Source organism: Triticum aestivum, chromosome 1A (genome assembly GCF_018294505.1).
Source record: "Triticum aestivum cultivar Chinese Spring chromosome 1A, IWGSC CS RefSeq v2.1, whole genome shotgun sequence".
Taxonomy (NCBI): domain Eukaryota; kingdom Viridiplantae; phylum Streptophyta; class Magnoliopsida; order Poales; family Poaceae; genus Triticum; species Triticum aestivum.
Genome location: NC_057794.1, coordinates 49,240,976 through 49,250,602, shown reverse-complemented (window position 1 = coordinate 49,250,602; position 9,627 = coordinate 49,240,976).

The following is a 9,627-nucleotide window of genomic DNA, read 5'->3' as shown; positions in this document are numbered from 1 at the left end:
CCATAAGATTGATCGTTTGGCTTGAAAGCCATGAATCTTCACAGATGATAGCTCATTTCTGAGAACACTTTTTTAAAATAATTGCCGTATTAAAAGTTTGTTATTTTTCTTGGGAACTTGGCCACATATAATGACACAATGCAAATGTTTCCAAATTTTTTGATTTTTTTTGAATTTTTTATGCCCGTTTCAAAATGCGGTCAAAACGGCGGGCTTGACCGTTCCTAGCTAGTGGCTGAATCTTGGAAAACTTTTGGTGTTTCTCTGATTAAATAGATACTTATGTACCTAGAAATGATTTTTGTAAAAAGTAAATAGCAAACTATGAGGCAGCTGCAGTTCAAATTTGACCCGCTTCCAACTGAATCGGCGGAAATTTGTCTTTTTCACGAGAGGTGGATCAAAACTTTTTACACCCAACCATTTTGTCAATTGTGCATTAAATATGTCCTAGTATTTTAGAAAATTGATTTGGTCCAATTTTGCAACAATTATTTGGTAGTTCCTTCACAAAAAAACCTCCTTTCGGGCACTCGGAAAATGAAAAATGGTTTTTTCGTCCAAAGAAAATGAAAACTTCCTTAGGCAACATTGTTTGCCATTCCAATATGCACCCTTGTGCACAATATGAGATCATTTGAACAAACTATGCCACGAACGTGGCCATAAGATTGATCATTTGGCTTGAAAGCCATGAATCTTCAGAGATGATAGCTCATTTCTGAGAACACTTTTTAAAAATAATTGCCGTATTACAAGTTTGTTATTTTTCTCGGGAACTTGGCCACATATAATGACACAATGCGAAGGTTTCCCAATTTTTTGATTTTTTTTGAATTTTTTATGCCCGTTTCAAAATGCGGTCAAAACGGCGGGCTTGACCGTTCCTAGCTAGTGGGTGAATCTTAGAAAACTTTTGGTGTTTCTCTGATTAAATATATACTTATGTACCTAGAAATGATTTTTGTAAAAAATAAATAGCAAACTATGAGGCAGCTGCAGTTCAAATTTGACCCGCTTCCACCTGAATCGGTGGAAATTTGTCTTTTTCACAAGAGGTGGATCAAAACTATTTACATCCAACCATTTTGTCAATTGTGCATTAAATATGTCCTAGTATTTTAGAAAATTGATTTGGTCCAATTTTTCTACAATTATTTGGTAGTTCCTTAACAAAAAAACCTCCTTTCGGGCACTCGGAAAATGAAAAATGGTTTTTTCGTCCAAAGAAAATGAAAACTTCCTTAGGCAACATTGTTTGCCATTCCAATATGCACCCTTGTGCACAATATGAGATCATTTCAACAAACTATGCCACGAATGTGGCCATAAGATTGATCATTTGGCTTGAAAGCCATGAATCTTCAAAGATGGTAGCTCATTTCTGAGAACACTTTTTTAAAATAATTGCCGTATTACAAGTTTGTTATTTTTCTTGGGAACTTGGCCACATATAATGACACAATGCGAAGGTTTCCCAATTTTTTGATTTTTTTTGAATTTTTTATGCCCGTTTCAAAATGCGGTCAAAACGGCGGGCTTGAGCGTTCCTAGCTAGTGGTTGAATCTTGGAAAACTTTTGGTGTTTCTCTGATTAAATAGATACTTATGTACCTAGAAATGATTTTTGTAAAAAATAAATAGCAAACTATGAAGCAGCTGCAGTTCAAATATGACCCGCTTCCAACTGAATCGGCGGAAATTTGTCTTTTTCACGAGAGGTGGATCAAAACTTTTTACACCCAACCATTTTGTCAATTGTGCATTAAATATGTCCTAGTATTTTAGAAAATTGATTTGGTCCAATTTTGCAACAATTATTTGGTAGTTCCTTCACAAAAAAACCTCCTTTCGGGCACTCGGAAAATGAAAAATGGTTTTTTCGTCCAAAGAAAATGAAAACTTCCTTAGGCAACATTGTTTGCCATTCCAATATGCACCCTTGTGCACAATATGAGATCATTTGAACAAACTATGCCACGAACGTGGCCATAAGATTGATCATTTGGCTTGAAAGCCATGAATCTTCAGAGATGATAGCTCATTTCTGAGAACACTTTTTAAAAATAATTGTCGTATTACAAGTTTGTTATTTTTCTTGGGAACTTGGCCACATATAATGACACAATGCGAAGGTTTCCCAATTTTTTGATTTCTTTTGAATTTTTTATGCCCGTTTCAAAATGCGGTCAAAACGGCGGGCTTGACCGTTCCTAGCTAGTGGGTGAATCTTGGAAAACTTTTGGTGTTTCTCTGATTAAATATATACTTATGTACCTAGAAATAATTTTTGTAAAAAATAAATAGCAAACTATGAGGCAGCTGCAGTTCAAATTTGACCCGCTTCCACCTGAATCGGCGGAAATTTGTCTTTTTCACGAGAGGTGGATCAAAACTATTTACATCCAACCATTTTGTCAATTGTGCATTAAATATGTCCTAGTATTTTAGAAAATTGATTTGGTCCAATTTTTCTACAATTATTTGGTAGTTCCTTAACAAAAAAACCTCCTTTCGGGCACTCGGAAAATGAAAAATGGTTTTTTCGTCCAAAGAAAATGAAAACTTCCTTAGGAAACATTGTTTGCCATTCCAATATGCACCCTTGTGCACAATATGAGATCATTTGAACAAACTATGCCACGAACGTGGCCATAAGATTGATCATTTGGCTTGAAAGCCATGAATCTTCAGAGATGATAGCTCATTTCTGAGAACACTTTTTAAAAATAATTGCCGTATTACAAGTTTGTTATTTTTCTTGGGAACTTAGCCACATATAATGACACAATGCGAAGGTTTCCCAATTTTTTGATTTTTTTTTGAATTTTTTATGCCCGTTTCAAAATGCGGTCAAAACGGCGGGCTTGACCGTTCCTAGCTAGTTGGTGAATCTTCGAAAACTTTTGGTGTTTCTCTGATTAAATATATACTTATGTACCTAGAAATGATTTTTGTAAAAAATAAATAGCAAACTATGAGGCAGCTGCAGTTCAAATTTGACCCGCTTCCACCTGAATCGGCGGAAATTTGTCTTTTTCATGAGAGGTGGATCAAAACTATTTACACCCAACCATTTTGTCAATTGTGCATTAAATATGTCCTAGTATTTTAGAAAATTGATTTGGTCCTATTTTGCAACAATTATTTGGTAGTTCCTTCACAAAAAAACCTCCTTTCGGGCACTCGGAAAATGAAAAATGGTTTTTTCGTCCAAAGAAAATGAAAACTTCCTTAGGCAACATTGTTTGCCATTCCAATATGCACCCTTGTGCACAATATGAGATCATTTTAACAAACTATGCCACGAACATGGCCATAAGATTGATCATTTGGCTTGAAAGCCATGAATCTTCAGAGATGATAGCTCATTTCTGAGAACACTTTTTAAAAATAATTGCCGTATTACAAGTTTGTTATTTTTCTTGGGAACTTGGCCACATATAATGACACAATGCAAAGGTTTCCCAATTTTTTGATTTTTTTTGAATTTTTTATGCCCGTTTCAAAATGCGGTCAAAACGGCGGGCTAGACCGTTCCTAGCTAGTGGGTGAATCTTGGAAAACTTTTGGTGTTTCTCTGATTAAATATATACTTATGTACCTAGAAATGATTTTTGTAAAAAATAAATAGCAAACTATGAGGCAGCTGCAGTTCAAATTTGACCCGCTTCCACCTGAATCGGCGGAAATTTGTCTTTTTCATGAGAGGTGGATCAAAACTATTTACACCCAACCATTTTGTCAATTGTGCATTAAATATGTCCTAGTATTTTAGAAAATTGATTTGGTCCAATTTTGCAACAATTATTTGGTAGTTCCTTCACAAAAAAACCTCCTTTCGGGCACTCGGAAAATGAAAAATGGTTTTTTCGTCCAAAGAAAATGAAAACTTCCTTAGGCAACATTGTTTGCCATTCCAATATGCACCCTTGTGCACAATATGAGATCATTTCAACAAACTATGCCACGAATGTGGCCATAAGATTGATCATTTGGCTTGAAAGCCATGAATCTTCACAGATGATAGCTCATTTCTGAGAACACTTTTTTAAAATAATTGCCGTATTACAAGTTTGTTATTTTTCTTGGGAACTTGGCCACATATAATGACACAATGCGAATGTTTCCCAATTTTTTGATTTTTTTGAATTTTTTATGCCCGTTTCAAAATGCGGTCAAAACGGCGGGCTTGACCGTTCCTAGCTAGTGGGTGAATCTTGGAAAACTTTTGGTGTTTCTCTGATTAAATATATACTTATGTACCTAGAAATGATTTTTGTAAAAAATAAATAGCAAACTATGAGGCAGCTGCAGTTCAAATTTGACCCGCTTCCACCTGAATCGGCGGAAATTTGTCTTTTTCATGAGAGGTGGATCAAAACTATTTACACCCAACCATTTTGTCAATTGTGCATTAAATATGTCCTAGTATTTTAGAAAATTGATTTGGTCCAATTTTGCAACAATTATTTGGTAGTTCCTTCACAAAAAAACCTCCTTTCGGGTACTCGGAAAATGAAAAATGGTTTTTTCGTCCAAAGAAAATGAAAACTTCCTTAGGCAACATTGTTTGCCATTCCAATATGCACCCTTGTGCACAATATGAGATCATTTCAACAAACTATGCCACGAATGTGGCCATAAGATTGATCATTTGGCTTGAAAGCCATGAATCTTCACAGATGATAGCTCATTTCTGAGAACACTTTTTTAAAATAATTGCCGTATTACAAGTTTGTTATTTTTCTTGGGAACTTGGCCACATATAATGACACAATGCGAATGTTTCCCAATTTTTTGATTTTTTTGAATTTTTTATGCCCGTTTCAAAATGCGGTCAAAACGGCGGGCTTGACCGTTCCTAGCTAGTGGCTGAATCTTGGAAAACTTTTGGTGTTTCTCTGATTAAATAGATACTTATGTACCTAGAAATGATTTTTGTAAAAAGTAAATAGCAAACTATGAGGTAGCTGCAGTTCGAATTTGACCCGCTTCCAACTGAATCGGCGGAAATTTGTCTTTTTCACGAGAGGTGGATCAAAACTTTTTACACCCAACCATTTTGTCAATTGTGCATTAAATATGTCCTAGTATTTTAGAAAATTGATTTGGTCCAATTTTGCAACAATTATTTGGTAGTTCCTTCACAAAAAAACCTCCTTTCGGGCACTCGGAAAATGAAAAATGGTTTTTTCGTCCAAAGAAAATGAAAACTTCCTTAGGCAACATTGTTTGCCATTCCAATATGCACCCTTGTGCACAATATGAGATCATTTGAACAAACTATGCCACGAACGTGGCCATAAGATTGATCATTTGGCTTGAAAGCCATGAATCTTCAGAGATGATAGCTCATTTCTGAGAACACTTTTTAAAAATAATTGCCGTATTACAAGTTTGTTATTTTTCTTGGGAACTTGGCCACATATAATGACACAATGCGAAGGTTTCCCAATTTTTTGATTTTTGTTGAATTTTTTATGCCCGTTTCAAAATGCGGTCAAAACGGCGGGCTTGACCGTTCCTAGCTAGTGGGTGAATTTAGAAAACTTTTGGTGTTTCTCTGATTAAATATATACTTATGTACCTAGAAATGATTTTTGTAAAAAATAAATAGCAAACTATCCGGCAGCTGCAGTTCAAATTTGACCCGCTTCCACCTGAATCGGCGGAAATTTGTCTTTTTCACGAGAGGTGGATCAAAACTATTTACATCCAACCATTTTGTCAATTGTGCATTAAATATGTCCTAGTATTTTAGAAAATTGATTTGGTCCAATTTTTCTACAATTATTTGGTAGTTCCTTAACAAAAAAACCTCCTTTCGGGCACTCGGAAAATGAAAAATGGTTTTTTCGTCCAAAGAAAATGAAAACTTCCTTAGGCAACATTGTTTGCCATTCCAATATGCACCCTTGTGCACAATATGAGATCATTTCAACAAACTATGCCACGAATGTGGCCATAAGATTGATCATTTGGCTTGAAAGCCATGAATCTTCAGAGATGATAGCTCATTTCTGAGAACACTTTTTAAAAATAATTGCCGTATTACAAGTTTGTTATTTTTCTTGGGAACTTAGCCACATATAATGACACAATGCGAAGGTTTCCCAATTTTTTGATTTTTTTTTGAATTTTTTATGCCCGTTTCAAAATGCGGTCAAAACGGCGGGCTTGACCGTTCCTAGCTAGTTGGTGAATCTTCGAAAACTTTTGGTGTTTCTCTGATTAAATATATACTTATGTACCTAGAAATGATTTTTGTAAAAAATAAATAGCAAACTATGAGGCAGCTGCAGTTCAAATTTGACCCGCTTCCACCTGAATCGGCGGAAATTTGTCTTTTTCATGAGAGGTGGATCAAAACTATTTACACCCAACCATTTTGTCAATTGTGCATTAAATATGTCCTAGTATTTTAGAAAATTGATTTGGTCCTATTTTGCAACAATTATTTGGTAGTTCCTTCACAAAAAAACCTCCTTTCGGGCACTCGGAAAATGAAAAATGGTTTTTTCGTCCAAAGAAAATGAAAACTTCCTTAGGCAACATTGTTTGCCATTCCAATATGCACCCTTGTGCACAATATGAGATCATTTTAACAAACTATGCCACGAACATGGCCATAAGATTGATCATTTGGCTTGAAAGCCATGAATCTTCAGAGATGATAGCTCATTTCTGAGAACACTTTTTAAAAATAATTGCCGTATTACAAGTTTGTTATTTTTCTTGGGAACTTGGCCACATATAATGACACAATGCAAAGGTTTCCCAATTTTTTGATTTTTTTTGAATTTTTTATGCCCGTTTCAAAATGCGGTCAAAACGGCGGGCTAGACCGTTCCTAGCTAGTGGGTGAATCTTGGAAAACTTTTGGTGTTTCTCTGATTAAATATATACTTATGTACCTAGAAATGATTTTTGTAAAAAATAAATAGCAAACTATGAGGCAGCTGCAGTTCAAATTTGACCCGCTTCCACCTGAATCGGCGGAAATTTGTCTTTTTCATGAGAGGTGGATCAAAACTATTTACACCCAACCATTTTGTCAATTGTGCATTAAATATGTCCTAGTATTTTAGAAAATTGATTTGGTCCAATTTTGCAACAATTATTTGGTAGTTCCTTCACAAAAAAACCTCCTTTCGGGTACTCGGAAAATGAAAAATGGTTTTTTCGTCCAAAGAAAATGAAAACTTCCTTAGGCAACATTGTTTGCCATTCCAATATGCACCCTTGTGCACAATATGAGACCATTTCAACAAACTATGCCACGAATGTGGCCATAAGATTGATCATTTGGCTTGAAAGCCATGAATCTTCACAGATGATAGCTCATTTCTGAGAACACTTTTTTAAAATAATTGCCGTATTACAAGTTTGTTATTTTTCTTGGGAACTTGGCCACATATAATGACACAATGCGAATGTTTCCCAATTTTTTGATTTTTTTGAATTTTTTATGCCCGTTTCAAAATGCGGTCAAAACGGCGGGCTTGACCGTTCCTAGCTAGTGGCTGAATCTTGGAAAACTTTTGGTGTTTCTCTGATTAAATAGATACTTATGTACCTAGAAATGATTTTTGTAAAAAGTAAATAGCAAACTATGAGGTAGCTGCAGTTCGAATTTGACCCGCTTCCAACTGAATCGGCGGAAATTTGTCTTTTTCACGAGAGGTGGATCAAAACTTTTTACACCCAACCATTTTGTCAATTGTGCATTAAATATGTCCTAGTATTTTAGAAAATTGATTTGGTCCAATTTTGCAACAATTATTTGGTAGTTCCTTCACAAAAAAACCTCCTTTCGGGCACTCGGAAAATGAAAAATGGTTTTTTCGTCCAAAGAAAATGAAAACTTCCTTAGGCAACATTGTTTGCCATTCCAATATGCACCCTTGTGCACAATATGAGATCATTTGAACAAACTATGCCACGAACGTGGCCATAAGATTGATCATTTGGCTTGAAAGCCATGAATCTTCAGAGATGATAGCTCATTTCTGAGAACACTTTTTAAAAATAATTGCCGTATTACAAGTTTGTTATTTTTCTTGGGAACTTGGCCACATATAATGACACAATGCGAAGGTTTCCCAATTTTTTGATTTTTGTTGAATTTTTTATGCCCGTTTCAAAATGCGGTCAAAACGGCGGGCTTGACCGTTCCTAGCTAGTGGGTGAATTTAGAAAACTTTTGGTGTTTCTCTGATTAAATATATACTTATGTACCTAGAAATGATTTTTGTAAAAAATAAATAGCAAACTATCCGGCAGCTGCAGTTCAAATTTGACCCGCTTCCACCTGAATCGGCGGAAATTTGTCTTTTTCACGAGAGGTGGATCAAAACTATTTACATCCAACCATTTTGTCAATTGTGCATTAAATATGTCCTAGTATTTTAGAAAATTGATTTGGTCCAATTTTTCTACAATTATTTGGTAGTTCCTTAACAAAAAAACCTCCTTTCGGGCACTCGGAAAATGAAAAATGGTTTTTTCGTCCAAAGAAAATGAAAACTTCCTTAGGCAACATTGTTTGCCATTCCAATATGCACCCTTGTGCACAATATGAGATCATTTCAACAAACTATGCCACGAATGTGGCCATAAGATTGATCATTTGGCTTGAAAGCCATGAATCTTCAAAGATGGTAGCTCATTTCTGAGAACACTTTTTTAAAATAATTGCCGTATTACAAGTTTGTTATTTTTCTTGGGAACTTGGCCACATATAATGACACAATGCGAAGGTTTCCCAATTTTTTGATTTTTTTTAATTTTTTATGCCCGTTTCAAAATGCGGTCAAAACGGCGGGCTTGAGCGTTCCTAGCTAGTGGTTGAATCTTGGAAAACTTTTGGTGTTTCTCTGATTAAATAGATACTTATGTACCTAGAAATGATTTTTGTAAAAAATAAATAGCAAACTATGAAGCAGCTGCAGTTCAAATATGACCCGCTTCCAACTGAATCGGCGGAAATTTGTCTTTTTCACGAGAGGTGGATCAAAACTTTTTACACCCAACCATTTTGTCAATTGTGCATTAAATATGTCCTAGTATTTTAGAAAATTGATTTGGTCCAATTTTGCAACAATTATTTGGTAGTTCCTTCACAAAAAAACCTCCTTTCGGGCACTCGGAAAATGAAAAATGGTTTTTTCGTCCAAAGAAAATGAAAACTTCCTTAGGCAACATTGTTTGCCATTCCAATATGCACCCTTGTGCACAATATGAGATCATTTGAACAAACTATGCCACGAACGTGGCCATAAGATTGATCATTTGGCTTGAAAGCCATGAATCTTCAGAGATGATAGCTCATTTCTGAGAACACTTTTTAAAAATAATTGCCGTATTACAAGTTTGTTATTTTTCTTGGGAACTTGGCCACATATAATGAAACAATGCGAAGGTTTCCCAATTTTTTGATTTTTTTTGAATTTTTTATGCCCGTTTCAAAATGCGGTCAAAACGGCGGGCTTGACCGTTCCTAGCTAGTGGGTGAATCTTGGAAAACTTTTGGTGTTTCTCTGATTAAATATATACTTATGTACCTAGAAATGATTTTTGTAAAAAAGAAATAGCAAACTATGAGGCAGCTGCAGTTCAAATTTG